Here is an 18,054-nt window from a genome sequence, read left to right as displayed (position 1 = left end):
GTGCACGTTGGGTGGCACGGGATACGTGCGGACTCGCATTGTCCTGTTGGAACAGCAAGTTCCCTTGCCGGTCTAGGAATGGTAGAACGATGGGTTCGATGAAGGTTTGGATGTACCGTGCACTATTCAGTCTCCCCTCGACGATCACCAGTGGTGTACGGCCAGTGTAGGAGATCGCTCCCCACACCATGATGCCGGGTGTTGGCCCTGTGTGCCTCGGTCGTATGCAGTCCTGATTGTGGCGCTCACCTGCACGGCGCCAAACACGCACACGACCATCATTGGCACCAAGGCAGAAGCGACTCTCATCGCTGAAGACGACACGTCTCCATTCGTCCCTCCATTCACGCCTGTCGCGACACCACTGGAGGCGGGCTGCACGATGTTGGGGCGTGAGCGGAAGACGGCCTAACGGTGTGCGGGACCGTAGCCCAGCTTCATGGAGACGGTTGCGAATGGTCCTCGCCGATACCCCAGGAGCAACAGTGTCCCTAATTTGCTGGGAAGTGGCGGTGCGGTCCCCTACGGCACTGCGTAGGATCCTACGGTCTTGGCGTGCATCCGTGCGTCGCTGCGGTCCGGTCCCAGGTCGACGGGCACGTGCACCTTCCGCCGACCACTGGCGACAACATCGATGTACTGTGGAGACCTCACGCCCCACGTGTTGAGCAATTCGGCGGTACGTCCACCCGGCCTCCCGCATGCCCACTATACGCCCTCGCTCAAAGTCCGTCAACTGCACATACGGCTCACGTCCACGCTGTCGCGGCATGCTACCAGTGTTAAAGACTGCGATGGAGCTCCGTATGCCACGGCGAACTGGCTGACACTGACGGCGGCGGTGCACAAATGCTGCGCAGCTAGCGCCATTCGACGGCCAACACCGCGGTTCCTGGTGTGTCCGCTGTGCCGTGCGTGTGATCATTGCTTGTACAGCCCTCTCGCAGGGTCCGGAGCATGTATGGTGGGTCTGACACACCGGTGTCAATGTGTTCTTTTTTCCATTTCCAGGAGTGTATCATTGGTTAGGAAATTAGAAGTGTTGGTGGCAGCACTCAGGATTCCTTTTTGTGCTAAAGACAGCCCTATTGCTGAATAATGAATGTTATTTTTTTCTTTTGGGATTGCATTTATATACATCTTTGCTTCTTTTGAACTGTGGTGGGTTATGTTTGAAGCAGAAGTAAAAGTGAAAGTTTTTCTTTCTTAAAATGAAGTGCCCCAGAACATTATTCCATATGCCATTATTGAATGATAACACACAAAATATATTTACGTTCTAATTTGCCCCGCCCCAAGATTTGCAATGATTCGAAGTGCAAATGTTGCTCAACTTATAGTTTTTTATTTATTTTTTTAGCAGTTCCAATATGCGTTTTTTTTAGTTTAAATCTCATCATTATGGACACCTATAATTTTTGAAGTTTCCAGTCCCGTTATTATTTCCTCACCTTTCGCTAAACATTATTTACCATTTCTTCTGTTGCTGTATGTATGCTAGAATTGACTACAGTACTAGCGTCATCTGCAAAAAAACTAATCCTGCTTGTTGTACGCTCTAAGACAGAAAAAGCGACGCACTATGAAGGAATTTCCGAATGGGACGGAAATCAGTGTCTGCGATGTACATATACCGATATAAGACCAGGATGACTTCCTATGAAGGGCAAGAAAACTGGGCGTAGAATGTCATCGACGTACAGTTGTGGTGCAAGGGTGCCGTTGGTGACAACCAAACAGTCCTGTTATGAAAAGCAAAGCTTCACTCCTGATTGTCTGGCCGTATGGCGGGCGACAGTAACGTTGGTACCCCACCGCTGTCCGGGGCGTTTCCAGATCAGTCTTCGACGGTCATCAGGGCTCAATTCGAAGCGATACTCATTAATGAAGACAATGGCGTATCATCGATGTCGAGGGACATTATCCAAACAAGCGGTGTTCTACAAGGAGATCCGACCAGACCGGTACTATTTTATGTAATGACAGCAGATACCGGGCAGGCTACAGACACGAGAAACGTAAAACTGCTTATATAGATCACTTTCTCCAGGAGCGTACTAGACCTACAACGAAACAGGGAGATCATCAGAAAATAGGCACTAGAAAACTTGATGCAAAAAATGAGCACAATGACGAAATCAAAAAAATTTAGAAGAGGGAGTAGAATACCAGAGAGAGACCGTCTCAGCTGTGCTGGATAAACATTAGAATTCGTATGCAATTTCAAATACTTGGGATTAACGCTGCAAACAATTGGAAATACTTTCTTTCTGGACACTATACAAGAGCGTGCGGCAGCCGCAAAAAGCCCTTTACGACACAGCCAAGGTAAGAAGTTCACCCCTGCCAACTGTGGTAATACTGATCAAGCTCAATTCGGCTATTATGGACCGATCTGACGGTGAAAAACGAAAACAAAGTAGAGAATGTTAAAGCCAGATTTCTAAAAAGAGTTCGCTCAATTTCAACGTTTCTAAGAAATAACTACACTTACATAACAACGCAGGAATCTTTCTTCATAGAACGCATTGAACAATGCTTCAGTCTTTCAGAGACGACGGCATACAAACGACTGAACAATGCCAGGATGGTACAGAAGAAAGTCATGGAAACAGAAGGGGTGAATTCAGATACCTAGAAAAAATCGAGCTTCTAACTCCATCACCTGTACACGCATTTTGCCTTGTCCCAAACACCTTTTAGTGAATTGTGAAAGCAGAACTTAACCACTAAGCACATTAACAAAAGAATGATGAAAGCATGACTCAGCTGTACTATGTACCTACTGTGTTTAATAAAGTCATTAATGTAAAATATAAGGGCTCAGCCGGGATTTGAACCCGGGACCTCCTGCACCCAAAGCAGGAATCATACCCCTAGACCACTGAGCCGGCCGGAGCGTGTGCTGTAACGGCCCGGTAACCTTTACAGCCAACAGATACATTCCAGCGCTCGCGTTACGATTTCTGAGTCACGAAACAGCGTGGGTTTCTTAATGGAAGCCAGTTCGCTAGCGTACCCATTTGAACACTTTCCTCTTCACCACAGGAAAGAAACAAAGTCATATTTCCTTTAGCTAATCGTCACAAGGTCTTTCGATAAACTTGTAGAAGTTTACAGGCGATTTGTGAGCGACCTTCCACAGAAACGTTTCACTGGGTTCACTGGTGCATAGATTGACAAGTTACAGTACTTTTAAATCTTCAGCAGTATAAACGTATGCACTTCACAAAATGCAAACAAATAGTATAATGTTGATGAGTCACTACTGGACTCAGTCAATTCATAAAAAAGGACCTGGTTGTAACCATTTGTGGGATTATCAAATGGATTGATCGGCACAGTCATGCGTAAAGCAGGGAGCAGACTTCGGTTCCTTGGCAGGATATTGGGGAAATGCAATCTGTCTACAAAGGAGAACGCTTGAAAAGCATTTGTGTAGGCTTGCTATAATGTTGCTCAGGTGTGTGGGTTCTGTATCAGATATGACTAATAAATAGGACTAACAGGGGATGTTGAAGAATCGCAAAGAAGGGCAGCACGAAAAAATCAGACTGAGTAAATATAAAGTATGGAGTCCCACAAGGCTCAATTCCGTGGTCACTAATTTTGCTAATCTACATTAATGATCTACCAATCACAATTAATAACAGTGCAAAAATAGTAATGTTTGCCGACGATAAAAGTATTCTCATAAAAGGACCCTACTCCACAATGCAGGATACAGCCATGACAGTCTCTACTCAAGTACACAAATGGTTCACTGCAAATAACCTAACCTTAAATCTTTCAAAAACCAATATGATACAGTATCTGACAAAAAATAAAAAAAATAAAGTTCCTGAAATACATGTTAACAGTCACAAAATTAATGAAACCACACAAAAAAATCCTAGGTATCCAGATGGACAGTCACCTAAGATGAAAAGAACAAATTAGTTAGTGGGCAGAGAAATAATGTTGTCATATTTTGCATATTTCCATTCTGTTCTCTCCTATGGCATAATCTTCTGGGGAAATGCTACAGGTGTTGAAAAAGTCTTCAGAATACAAAAACGAGCAGTGAGACTAAATGTGGGGTCCCTAATGGGGCATATTGCAGAGGTCTCTTCAAATCTCTCAGGATACTTACCATCACAGTTCAGTATATATACTCACTGATGTTATTTGTAGCAAACAACAGGGAATTGCTTCAGAAAAATTGTGACATCCACAGCCATGACACAAGGCAGGTGATAAATTTTCACCAAGGCTCTGCAGCTCTCACTGAAGTGCATAGGGAGTTACTGAATCAGGTATAAAGGTCTTCAGTAAGCTCCCTACCAATTTAAAAAAGGAAATAAATAATGTACAGGTTTCCAAAAGGTAACTAAAATTATTCCTCATCGAACAAACTTTCTATGAAATGAATGAATACTTAGAGTTATAAGGTATAATAGTGAGGGAAACTGCCTAAGAAAAGAACTCCCTTAAAGATAAATTTGATGCTGTTACTTTTAATTTAACTGAAATTGTTGTGATAAAATGTAAATTTATCTATATCATTACGAGAAAATGTGAACTCCCATGTATCCCACACTCTTGAGCATTCACACAGACCTCTTCTTAAGGAATGTAGTTAAAATTTGTATTCAAACCATGACCATGAAGCAAATTTACCTGCTTATATATGTCAGTAGCATAAAAATATGCACTATCACTTATTCTAGTATTTTAAACAGTCACTTAAACTGTTTTTGGCATAATGCAGGCTTTAATACTGCATGCATGTAATTGTTCTTGGTAAATAAACAAATGTATGTGCAATGTGATGTATAAATGTTCATGAACTACTGTAATTGTATCAGTTGACTTGTCCTATATTACTTGTACACTGGTTGCGTAATATGTAATCAACAGGACCAAATAAATAAATAAATAAATAAATAAATGGTCACAGATTTGTTTGACCCATGAGAGAGTGTTATGGAACTGCTGAAAAATCTGAACTGTTAGCCTCTTCAAGATGGTGACGACTGCATCTTGGCAAAACTGAATCGAATTTAGTTCCCCGATCCCATTGCATGATCTGCTACTGCTGACTTAATTTTTGTGTAGACTATGCATGCAGACTAAAACGACGAATGAGAATTTCTATGAAGGGGGGAATCCAACCCGGGTCTCCTCTTCGCTGGGCAGATGCGCAGATGCTTTGCACAACAGCACAGACTATTCTAGCACGCTTCCCTCCCTCAATCTAAACTCTCATTCACGCCTCAGTCTGCTTGGTATTCCCCCTAAATTTGAACAGTACAACAGCGGCTCTCCAACTGCGCTGGAATTGCACCTGAGCATCAAACGAAGCAGGCTGTCGTACCTGAAACCCAGGCGTAGGTGCTTTTAACCAAATGAAAAACTATGTGGTTGCAAAGACCTTTTCAAGTTTCAGACCTCATAGATGTTGGAGAGCCTCTGCAATGCTGTTCGAGTTTAGGGGGAATACCAAGGGGACTGAGGCGTGAATGGGAATGTGGATTGAGAAGGGAGGCTTGATAGTGTAGCACGTGCAGTTATTCAAAGTCAGTGTGCAAGAGTGGTATGGTGGTTAACGAATCTGCCTGGTGAGTAGGAGACCCGGGTGCAATTTCATTCGTCGCATCAGTCCGTGTATATATACATCATAGATGTTGGGCACTTGAAAAGGCCTCTGGAACGATATAGCTTCATTTGGTTAATTTGTGCAATCTTCACGGCACTTGGTGTTGCGTTCTCTAAGCAAACTATCCCACGAAAACCTAGCTACAAAAATTCAAGAATCATTATTAAGTGAGGGGATATGTGATTATACTACAGCGCCTTCTTAGGGACCGCGAAGACAAGGTTAGACAAATTACAGCGCCAGGGCCGATTTAAGGCCCAAAGCGACAAAAAAATGGTTCAAATGGCTCTGAGCACTATGGGACTCAACTGCTGTGGTCATAAGTCCCCTAGAACTTAGAACTAGTTAAACCTAACTAACCTAAGGACATCACACACATCCATGCCCGAGGCAGGATTCGAACCTGCGACCGTAGCGGCCATGCGGTTCAAAGCGACAAAAGCCACCACTTGGGGCGCCAAGCTGGGAGGGGCGACTAAGTGCAAGATTTTATGCAATGCATATCAGAATTAGTAGCGAAAACTGACACAACTGAAAGTGCACGAAGAAAAAAAGAAGGGGAGGGGGGGGGGGGGGGGGCGCCAGATGAAAAGTTCTCGAGTCGGCGCTATACAGCGTGGACAGAAAATTTAAGCAGTCATTCTTCCTGCGCTTCATACGTGGGTCACTGTGGTTTGCAGAGTATGGATGTCGGTGTTGGTGGTTTTGGAAGAACTCAAAGTAAGCTCGAGGAGGAGGAGGAGGATATTAGTGTTTAACGTCCCGTCGGCAACGAGGTCATTAGAGACGGAGCGCAAGCTCGGGTGAGGGAAGGATGGGGAAGGAAATCGGCCGTGCCCTTTCTAAGGAACCATCCCGGCATTTGCCTGAAGCGATTTAGGGAAATCACGGAAAACCTAAATCAGGATGGCCGAAGACGGGATTGAACCGTCGTCCTCCCGAATGCGAGTCCAGTGTGCTAACCACTGCGCCACCTCGCTCGGTAAGCTCGAAATAGATCACGGTTTATAGGAATTAAGTCCTCCTAGTACATCGTCTAATTACTATTGTTACAATAAAAGCTGTACTTCAGTACTGCCGCGAGCGCCATAGTCCATAATGAGCAAAACACTGAATCTGAGAAATCTTTTTGCGATATTCTGTAATTCGCCTGGTCATTAATATGAAAGTATAAGGTGTACAACTTTGCTTCCACAGTTTGCCGATAGGTGGCAATAACGGTAAGTAGCGGTCGGAAGAAACAGATCGCAGGCGTCAGGCAGTTAGCTTGGACCTCGATCAATATAACCTCATTCAAACATTAGTCGATTTGTGTCTGCATCATAAAGTTGTTCTTGATTGAAAATGTCAGTTTACGAGCGTAATTCTCGTCATTTGCTGGAGGTGTTACTGATTTGTTTCAGTATGAAGAAAACAGCGGCGGTAAGGACGCTGTTGGTGAACGAGCGTGTCGTGAGTGCTTTCAGTGCTTCAAGAACGGTGATTTTAACGTCGTAGACCGGCATAGTGGTGGAAGAGAAAATGTTTTCGAAGATGCAGAATTGGAGGCATTGCTGAATAAAGACTCGCGTCAAACTCAAGAAGAATTGGCACCATTAGTGGGAGAGACACAGCAAGCCATTTCAAAACGTCGTTATGGGCATGATTCAGAAAGAAGGAGCTTAGGTTCCGTGTGAGCTGAAACCGTTGAACGGCGTTTGTGCGTTTGTGAACAGTTACTTCAGAGGCAAAGACGGAAGGGATTTCTGCATCGCATTGTGACCGGGGTCGGAAAATGGGTTCATTACGATAACCCTAAACGCAAAAAATCATGGGAATATCCCGGGCATGCTTCCACGTCGACGTCCAAACCGAATATTCACGTCTCCAAGATTATGATCTGCATTTGGTGGAACCGGCTCGGCGTCATGTACTATGAGGTGTTAAAACCAAGTGAAACAATCACAGGTGCTCGTTATCGAATGCAATTAATGCGTTTGAGCAGAGCATTAAAAGACAAACGGCCACAATACAGACAGAGGCACTTTAACATTTTAATGAATGCAGCTAGCCGCTATCTCTGTGTAATGCCTTGTCTGTATAACGTGTATCTGTTGCTTTTAAGATCCCTTCACCTTCACACATAAATCTATACAGTAAAATAAGGCCCTCCCAGTTCTTGGCTGATCCGTGATAAGACAGGCGAAAAATTAACTAATGGAGGATTATTAGTATTGTCTCTATTTTCATTCGCTCTCTCTCTTTCTCTCCTTTATCTATGTGCAGTTTTTAATATAATATTTCATTACGTGAAATCAGCCAAATAGGATCTTTGGTGGAGTCCTTCGTCTTGGTAATCAGCGGCTGGCTTGCTGTAAGAGATCTTTACATTTATTATTACTGTTAAACACTGCAGTCAGTCGGGAGAATCAATCGTTTGGACAATTTGTTCCTTTTACGAAAGATTGCGAATTCCAGATGTGTACGAAGGCTTTTTGGACGATTTAACACAGACTCAGTGATTGCAGGCTCTCTTCGACACAGCTGAAACTTCCCCACTAATTACAGGGCCAACGTGATCATCAAATGATTCAGAAAAAAACTCATTCGTTCATTCGCTCCAGAACAAAAAAGTCACAAACCTTATTTATGAAGGAAATTGTGTATTAAACCATATCCATTACATGTCCATATCTCCGGTGATTCCACGCCTTAATTATTTTCCTTTTACAGTCTCTTTCTCTTCAAACAAACCGCTAGCGGCACAAATGTTAATTGGCTCGCTTTAGCGAGAAGAAAAGCAGAATATGTATCTCTCAGAAACACGTCAATCCCTTAACAGATACTCCAGAAGCTGTCCTAGTTACCACTCTAACAACCATGCAGAATGCATATATGCATCTCTGTTATTTCAAAGAATAAACGCACTAGAAAATACTTTGGCGTCGTCGAGCTGTCGCCGCATATATATTACGAGAAAATCAGATCAGATAACTTTTCCAAAGTGAATGAATGTGGATGGTTTGATTGAAAATGATTAATTGGTGCGTGGTAGAAGGTATTTTCTGTGGGGACATTACAGCACGATAAAGTGATTTTGTAGCACGACAACGCTCGACCCCACGATGCAAAAGAGGTCAAAACGTATTGGAAATGTTAAAATGGGAAGTACTACCACACCCACCGTATTCTCCAGACATTGCTCCCTCTGACTATCAACTGTTTAGATCAATGGCGCATGGCCTGGCTGACCAACACTTCCGATCTCATGAAGAAGTCACAAAATGGATCGATTCGTGGATCGCTTCAAAAGATGAACAATTTTCCGACGCGGGATTCGTACACTGCCCGAAAGATGGGAGAAAGTAGTGGCCAGAGATGGAAAGTACTTTGATTGATACATGTGTAACCAATTTGTTTCATTAAAGCCTCAAATGTTGTGGAAAAAACGGCGGAAGCAAAGTAGTACACCTTGCATATAAGCATATCGTAGTATCTGAAACTTGTCAACACATACCGATTGTTTTTTGATGAGTGGCCGAGCGGTTCTAGGCGCTCCAGTCCGGAGCCGCGCTGCTGCTCCGGTCGCAGGTTCGAATCCTGCCTCGGGCATGGATGTGTGTGATGTCCTTAGGTTAGTTAGGTTTAAGTAGTTCTAAGTTCTAGGGGACTGATGACCACAGCAGTTGAGTCCCATAGTGCTCAGAGCCATTTGAACCATTTGACGTTATCTTTCGTGATGGTAGTCTATCTTACTGTGTATCTAGTATCTGTTATTTTTATGACTAATGTTTTTAAAATCGTGATAAATGTTTGAAAATAATTAATTGGCATCAGTTATGCCGGCTGTTAACGTAGGTACAAGCATATGGAATAGGTTCCCAGGTACGCGGATGACTCAACGGAACCCATTATGTAGTCCTCAAGGGCGAGTGTTCACCAGAGACAAGAGTATCGTCTTGAGAACCCCAGGGAGGTGTGATAAGACCGCTATTACTCTCCATATACATAAATGATTTGGCGGACCGGGTGGGGGTCAATTTGCGGTTGTTTGCTGATGATGCTGTGGTGTACGGTAAAGTTGAGTGACTATAGGAGGATACAAGTTGATTTAGACAAAATTTCTAGCTAGTATTAGGGATGACAGCTAGCTCTAAATGTAGAAAAATGTAAGTTAATGCAGATGGCTAGGAAAAAGAAACCCATAGTGTTCGAGTATAGCATTAGTAGTGTGTTGTTTGACACAATTACGTTGATTAAATATCTAGGCGTAAGGTTGCAAAGCAGTATGAAATGGAATGAGCAGGTAAGAATTGTAGTGAGGAAGGCGAATGGTCGAGCTCGGTTTATTCGGAGGATTTTAGGAAAGTGTGATTTATCTGTAGAAGAGACCTCATATAGGACACAGGGGCTGCCCATCGTTGAGCGTTTGGGATCCGTACCAAGACAGATTAGACAAGGCGGGCTGCTACGTTTGTTACCGGAGATGCTTCAGGAGCTCAAGTGGGAATCACTGACGCGAAGGCGACGTTGTTTTCCGAGGAGCACTATCGAGAAAATTTAGAGAACCGGCATTTGACGCTGACTCCAGAACGATTTTACTGCCCCGAACCTACATTTCGCGTAGGTACCATGAAGAGAAAATGAGAGAGATTAGGGCTCGTACAGAGACATATAGACAGTCGTTTTCACCTCGCTGTACTTACGAATGGAACAGGAAAGGAAATGGCCAGTAATAGTACAGGGCATCCTCTGCCATCGACCATTCGGTGGCTTGTGGAACATGTATGTAGCTGTAGTTGTAGATATGCAACTGTTTGTCGAATATTTAGTATAGATATGATTACGAAATGTAAGGGGATTATTACGAAAACGATAGTATAGGTTTATCGGATGCTTACTAGACTGCAACTTGCGTCTGTAAGCGAGGTCTCTGAAGCACTCTTGTGCGGCACCAGCTCATTCGGAGGAAGCCGGTTCGCGACCTAATGGTTGGAAAAATTCCACCCCTGTATTCGGTAGAGATGAGCAAACTGAAACACGTGACTGTTTCGAAACAAATGAAACAGTACAATGTAATGTTTCGATACGCTGTTTCGAAACAGTGAAACAGTTTGTGTTTTGTAATCTAATAAACCTACACATTTTATCATCTTGATTGTCTACTGTATAAGTATGTACACATAAACACAAATGAGGTGCGAGAGCGCTAATCATATCGCAGAAAGTATGAAATTATCACTTAGACGTCTTGGCAGTTTCGTATTTCCTGCAGCAAATGCGCTGCTTTCGTGTCGTGTGATTTTCATACTTCTTAACTGACTGAGGACAGCCATAGCTGAAGACAGAAGAGCCACCACGAACGGAACTGGAGGTGGGAGCAAACTGCAGAAGCAACGGATATGCTACTGGGATTCCCACATTCCATGAGTATGGGTAATATACCCATCCTGCTAATTTCCATGCACACAAAGGGAATCATTAAGGATAATAGGCACAGTGACTATAGACTCACAAATAACGCCAAATAATTCGAATAAATAACAAAATATAACAGAAAAAAATTTTGTCTTTCAAGGTGTTTCGAACCGTTACTATAAATTCACCATGCTTCCTAGTCCTTCCCGTTCACCATTACACTATCAGTCATGTCATACAGATTGCTTGCAATTATACCTACGTCAAATTTATGTACATATCTAATAACTGTCACTCTACGCCTTTTTTATTCAAAATGTTGTAGTCTTACTTACGTTTCTTAATTTGATTACTGTACTTGAACAGAGAAGCGTATGTTATCAAAAAGTGTAATTTAACTGAATGATTTTCACATGTTCGTTAGTTTGAATGTGAATACTATGCGTTGTTTTATTGTTTGGTTAGTGTTTATAAAGCAGACGTTATGCCATTTCGGAATATGACAGTCAGCTAGAAACGAAGCTTTATTTTCGGATATCTTAAGCTTCATGCTATTGCTTCTCAAAAAGATTTCGACACTCTTGAAAGTGTTTCATGAAGTGATATGTTAAATGTGTTTCAGTACCTGTTCCGAGCCCGAATCTCGTCCGACACAGAGGGGAATGAAACATTACTGTTTCGATACAACGTTCCAAGCACAGGTGGACTGAAACAGCCTTAAAACAACGATACAGTTTCTGTGTCTGGCTCGAGATCGAATCTGGTCCAGTTATCCGAGACAGGAGCGGAATGAAACACCACTGTTTCGAAACAGTGAACCGTAGCCGTTCGGAAACACTGAAACAGTTACACGTATCGATACACTGTATCGAAACATAGAAACAGTGGCCAAGTCTAGTATTCGGTGACAAGGCGAGGAGAGGTGCTGACGTACACTCCTGGAAATTGAAATAAGAACACCGTGAATTCATTGTCCTAGGAAGGGGAAACTTTATTGACACATTCCTGTGGTCAGATACATCACATGATCACACTGACAGAACCACAGGCACATAGACACAGGCAACAGAGCATGCACAATGTCGGCACTAGTACAGTGTATATCCACCTTTCGCGGCAATGCAGGCTGCTATTCTCCCATGGAGACGATCGTAGAGATGCTGGATGTAGTCCTGTGGAACGGCTTGCCATGCCATTTCCACCTGGCGCCTCAGTTGGACCAGCGTTCGTGCTGGACGTGCAGACCGCGTGAGACGACGCTTCGTCCAGTCCCAAACATGCTCAATGGGGGACACATCCGGAGATCTTGCTGGCCAGGGTAGTTGACTTACACCTTCTAGAGCACGTTGGGTGGCACGGGATACATGCGGACGTGCATTGTCCTGTTGGAACAGCAAGTTCCCTTGCCGGTCTAGGAATGGTAGAACGATGGGTTCGATGACGGTTTGGATGTACCGTGCACTATTCAGTATCCCCTCGACGATCACCAGTGGTGTACGGCCAGTGTAGGAGATCGCTCCCCACACCATGATGCCGGGTGTTGGCCCTGTGTGCCTCGGTCGTATGCAGTCCTGATTGTGGCGCTCACCTGCACGGCGCCAAACACGCATACGACCATCATTGGCACAAAGGCAGAAGCGACTCTCATCGCTGAAGACGACACGTCTCCATTCGTCCCTCCATTCACGCCTGTCGCGACACCACTGGAGGCGGGCTGCACGATGTTGGGGCGTGAGCGGAAGACGGCCTAACGGTGTGCGGGACCGTAGCCCAGCTTCATGGAGACGGTTGCGAATGGTCCTCGCCGATACCCCAGGAGCAACAGTGTCCCTAATTTGCTGGGAAGTGGCGGTGCGGTCCCCTACGGCACTGCGTAGGATCCTACGGTATTGGCGTGCATCCGTGCGTCGCTGCGGTCTGGTCCCAGGTCGACGGGCACGTGCACCTTCCGCCGACCACTGGCGACAACATCGATGTACTGTGGAGACCTCACGCCCCACGTGTTGAGCAATTCGGCGGTACGTCAACCCGGCCTCCCGCATGCCCACTATACGCCCTCGCTCAAAGTCCGTCAACTGCACATACGGTTCACGTCCACGCTGTCGCTGCATGCTACCAGTGTTAAAGACTGCGATGGAGCTCCGTATGCCACGGCAAACTGGCTGACACTGACGGCGGCGGTGCACAAATGCTGCGCAGCTAGCGCCATTCGACGGCCAACACCGCGGTTCCTGGTGTGTCCGCTGTGCCGTGCGTGTGATCATTGCTTGTACAGCCCTCTCGCAGTGTCCGGAGCAAGTATGGTGGATCTGACACACCGGTGTCAATGTGTTCTTTTTTCCATTTCCAGGAGTGTATTATTTCTGTTCCAGTATCTTGGTCATGTCACAAACCACTCAGAGTGTCTCATAGAGTGAGAACCTGTAATACCTAATGCTGATAACTCATATGGTGCAAGTATAGCTTCTTATTTCAATAAAGGACATTATTTTTCGTCATTCAGGCAGTGTTTTACTAAGCTTTCCTTGTAATGTCTACCTACAGGGAAGAAATGGAGAAACTCCGTTTTCAAGGAGAGTGCGATATTTAAAAAAAATTGGAGTAAATCATTCAGTGTCACCCAATGTGTTGGGTGAATCGGACAAAACGTCCTCATCAAACACTATCAAGAGCACCACATACCCTCATTCCATAAGACGCTGTGGAGAAGTTTGAATCTGAAACCAGGACATTGGTACCAAGTCTGTCAATCAGGCACTTCAAGTCATCAGCTTTTCACTATTTAGCAGCCAATATTTCTTCGCAACCGGCTATCGTCGTGTTGAGCACAACTACACAGGCACGTGTTAGCGGTCGCTGCTAAGTAAGCTGGCCTTGGTGTAGATGTTGCTGCGAAGGAGAGACGTTGTCTTCGAAGTACAGTATCATTATCTTAGTATTATGTACAGTTTTAGAATGTCTAAAAACATAACGATACAGTACAGAAAGTACAAACGTCGTGAGGGAAGCATCGTTCCGTATACATAACTTTGTTATTTCAGTATTCCCAAGTTCTGACTGCAACGACATTTCCCACCTTGTCGTCTGGATGACGTGTAAAGTACCAGCAGATATTCACTCCACTGTTTATACACAATTCGATCCAGAGATTTGTTTTCCCTCGTCGCTTTCTTAAAAACCAAGTGATTCCGATTTTTTAAAAAAACATCTGATTGGCCATTGCAAGCTCAAAAATTCGATACTCCTAAATTTTTGGCAAATCACGAGCTTTTTCTTTCAACAATGGCACATATACAGGAATATGTTTATCAAGGCTTTATTTCATCCATTCCACGAGATACATTTCAATGCTAGGACATTTAACAACTCTGTTTCTCATACAATGTCCCTCAGGGCACTGAGAGATTATGGTATCTTGGTGTATTATGAACTTTTAAAAAGGGGGCTGAAGTAGGCCAGAATCACCTAAAATCTCACTTCGCAACATCTCGTCTTCTAACAAACTCAAAATTTTTACTATATCTCTTAAAGAAATCACTTTAACTCTTCGCTTTGTCATTCTGAGAACACGGCGCTCCTCAAAGAATGATGCTTGTCAGCTAATTCGTCTTTGTCACCTAAAGCACTGTTCACGATAAAGCGAAACAATAACCACGTGTGTGTCTGATCTGTCTAGACATGCACAAAGCTGAGCTACTTAAAATTAACAAACATTCGGTTTATCCACATACTTGTGCTCGTGATGTATCCACATTCGAAAGTATTTAACAATATGCTCATGTTTATTACACATATTATTCAAAATTCCGGATAAAATAACTGATCAGATAAATTATTTCTCCGCATTTCCCTAAAATCCCTCTTGCAGAGGTCCGGACATGAAAAACCGATTCTCACTTTTATAAGTTCCTACGTTCTCAGCTCTACAGGTGTTGGAGAAGTGGAAATGAGAGGCCAGACGATTAATCTCATAGCGTTTTCTAGCTTATTCATGTTTTCCTTACACAGATTCGACATTATAACCTGTGCACTTCGTTTCTTACTCAATAGTATGTGGGCGTGCTGAAAAGTAATGCCTTCAACTTTTTTATGTGAAAACTCTTCAAGCTTTTTTAATAAAACGAATGTTATTAACATCCTACTTCTTTATTGTTCATCCCATCCGACGAGGTACGACCTTTGCCTAATGGATAGGTTACCTAGCTAACACTGCCACAAGCTGTAACTCAAACCGTAGCATCTATATTGTGATTTATCTGTCATTTGTAGCTGGCTCTATTTACTTGTAGACGATTACAGCGTCATCTATTGGTAAAATTTTCGAAAATGTTTTTTGTTCGATAATGATATCGTTAATTTTTTTTGTTCAATGAGGACTCTCCCCGCCTCAGTAATATGTCGTTCAAATCTGACGTCATTGTGAGCAGTGGTTCTCTTTCTCCTGCGTTTTGAAACTGGAACTATAATTATGGACACCCTGTACTTCAAACAGAGTAACGAACTGACTAACGGCTAGTTGTTTACACGGCAATTACAATGGCAACAACCACACATAGAATGAGTGTCACCACGCCCTCCCTTGTGTTCACTGTTATCATATTGCTGTGCTGCCCCACATGCTATTCAGTTGCAGACGACGCTTCCGAGCGGTAAATTCATGATTCATTTCCGTTACTTGCACTGTGCAACGGAGCGATTATTTGCGTTTTGTCCAACATAAAACAGTTCCACTCACCTTGAGGGCTTTCCTCTTCTGCAGTCCGTTCCACACGCCTTCCTTATTAAAAATGAATAACGTTCCTCTCCTGGAAAAGATGTAATAGAACCAGTAGCATTATACGAATCCAACGGGTGCAGCAAATGTTTTTTCAGTATCAGGTTAACTGAGGGATCAATTGAAAGGTCGATTGTGAATGAAAACTTCGATGTATTGGCACTTGTTAGATAAAAAGCATTGGCAAGCCCGTGCTGTTCTTAAGTATTCGTTTAAACTCACACTCAATCATAGTCACTCCTCATTGCCAGCTTATGGTAAATAATCAAACCCATTACCAGAAGGATTAACAAGCGGATTGTGACAGAATGCTCGCTCAAATTTTACACAATTTGACTACCACGAATGTTCTGCTCGCTGTCATAGCTTGTGTAAAATGCCACGTAGATTTAGGTTATTCAAAAGTCACAGTTTACAAATTAAAATATAATTTTCACATGTTCGTATTTTTCACACGTTCGCGACCACTTTGCAGCACTTCACTGTCAAGTCTTAACCATTATTCCGTAAAATTTTTTACATCTATTCAGAGCTCCGTCATCCACGTACGAACACGACCACGACTCTGATTCGAACTGCACTTACCTAGGCTTTACTAAGCAATTCTCTTAATCCACGAAATACACGCGAACTAACTGTCTTCTGTCTGGCTGATATACTTTGTAAACAATCCAATGCTAAACCGCGCAATCTCGCGTCCGTTATTTTTGACCAATCACATCTTAATGGCTTTTATGAACAATTTATCAAAAGAACAAATTCACAAAACCCACAAATATCAAAATAACTCCCTCTTTAAATTACAAAATTATCGTAAAAGTTTCTTGTTTCCCCATTCCCATAAGCTGGCTAGTTGCACTTTACAAGTTATACCGTGAGTATGATTCACTCTCTGTTCCCAGTTCTCACCCTAATGATACACAGTTAATTTATATAATTATTCATTAGTTTAATACTTTGCATTCACACCACCATTCACACTAATAATTAAGAAAGTTAGTAACAACTAATGAAAGTCACAACAATTGCAATAAACACGATTTTATTTCTTAAATATGTTTTATCGATGTATTATTTCATTGTCCGTAAGATGCTGACATCTTGTGGCCACAGTAGTAACCACTTGATACTAGCTATTTGGATCCGAGCGCATCTGTCGTGCTTTGGCACGACACAAGGCGCTACGCCTGAATTGTTTCTCCGTGCGGCGAGATTATTTTAAGCGATTGAATATTCTAATTAGTTGCGAAAGTGAGCAGAAGAGTGACAGGACTGTTACCACAGTGTTAAGGAAACAAAATATCGTACATTATCGGGCAGCTTGTGAATGTATCCAGTACCGAAACATCGTGCTGCTGCTGCAGACAGATGCGTGCTCATAACACGTGAACCGACAATATCGTCCCCCTCCCATGCTTGACTGTCGACCAGTTTGTTATTATGACTGCGGTACAAGTGCCACGAGGACGGTACACAACTTTTTCGGGCAGCATATAGATTATGCTTCATCGTGGATGTAGCCAGCTTTGTTGCCGACAATAGAAAAGCAAGACACGCCAGCGCTGGCACTTTATGTGTAGGGGAAACGACTGTCGTCCCTTCTGTTTCGGCCTTCAGCTGTTGTGATCACTGTCCACCAGTCTGCGCGGTAGCTTTCCTTCGGCTTCTCTCATCTGATTGGAAAGCCATAAAAGTGATGCGTAGCTAACTGAGAGTACAAACAGCGCTCGATCGCCAGCGTCGGAAATAGGTGTTTGCTAAAGCTCATCAGCCAATCTCATTCGATGTGCTGACTTAACAAACCTCATTACGAAATGGTTTGCTCACAATCATAAGTTATTCCGCACACTAATGCCATGCCGGCAACAGTCTTTTTTTTTTTCAGTTTCGAAAACTCAACGCAAGCAAGCTGCAGTAAAAATCAACAAATTTCCCTTCTTTGTTCTTCTATTTTTTAAACAGGGTAATAGTGAAGATAAATGTTCTCAATTGGATACAATATGATAGAATTATTAAAGGCGAAATTAACAAGTCATTTGCTTACAGGTCAATGAGATCCAATTGTAGATCAACTAGTACATCATCAAGATTACAGTCAAATGGATTCCAGAACAGAAGAATGTCACTTCCTCCAAAAATGCTTCGTCACGTCCAGAATAACTTTTTTACAGAAAACCAATGTTGAAATCTTCGGGGGTTGTAGTACAAAACTCTTTGAAAGAGTGAAAATGAAAAATGTTTTCTC

The 18,054-nt window shown here is 43.2% G+C and overlaps 1 non-coding gene across 1 annotated transcript; it reads right to left on the bottom strand.

Annotated features, from left to right (window-relative positions):
* Positions 1 to 2,819: 2,819 nt before the first annotated feature.
* Positions 2,820 to 2,891, bottom strand: Trnap-ugg (transfer RNA proline (anticodon UGG)). The gene has a single exon. It is a non-coding gene; the product is annotated as a tRNA-Pro (tRNA).
* Positions 2,892 to 18,054: the final 15,163 nt, after the last annotated feature.

The sequence above is a fragment of the Schistocerca serialis genome, chromosome 8, assembly GCF_023864345.2.
Source record: "Schistocerca serialis cubense isolate TAMUIC-IGC-003099 chromosome 8, iqSchSeri2.2, whole genome shotgun sequence".
NCBI classification, from domain to species: domain Eukaryota; kingdom Metazoa; phylum Arthropoda; class Insecta; order Orthoptera; family Acrididae; genus Schistocerca; species Schistocerca serialis.
Note: the sequence above shows the minus strand (reverse complement) of the source record. Positions and strands in the feature narration are given on the sequence as shown.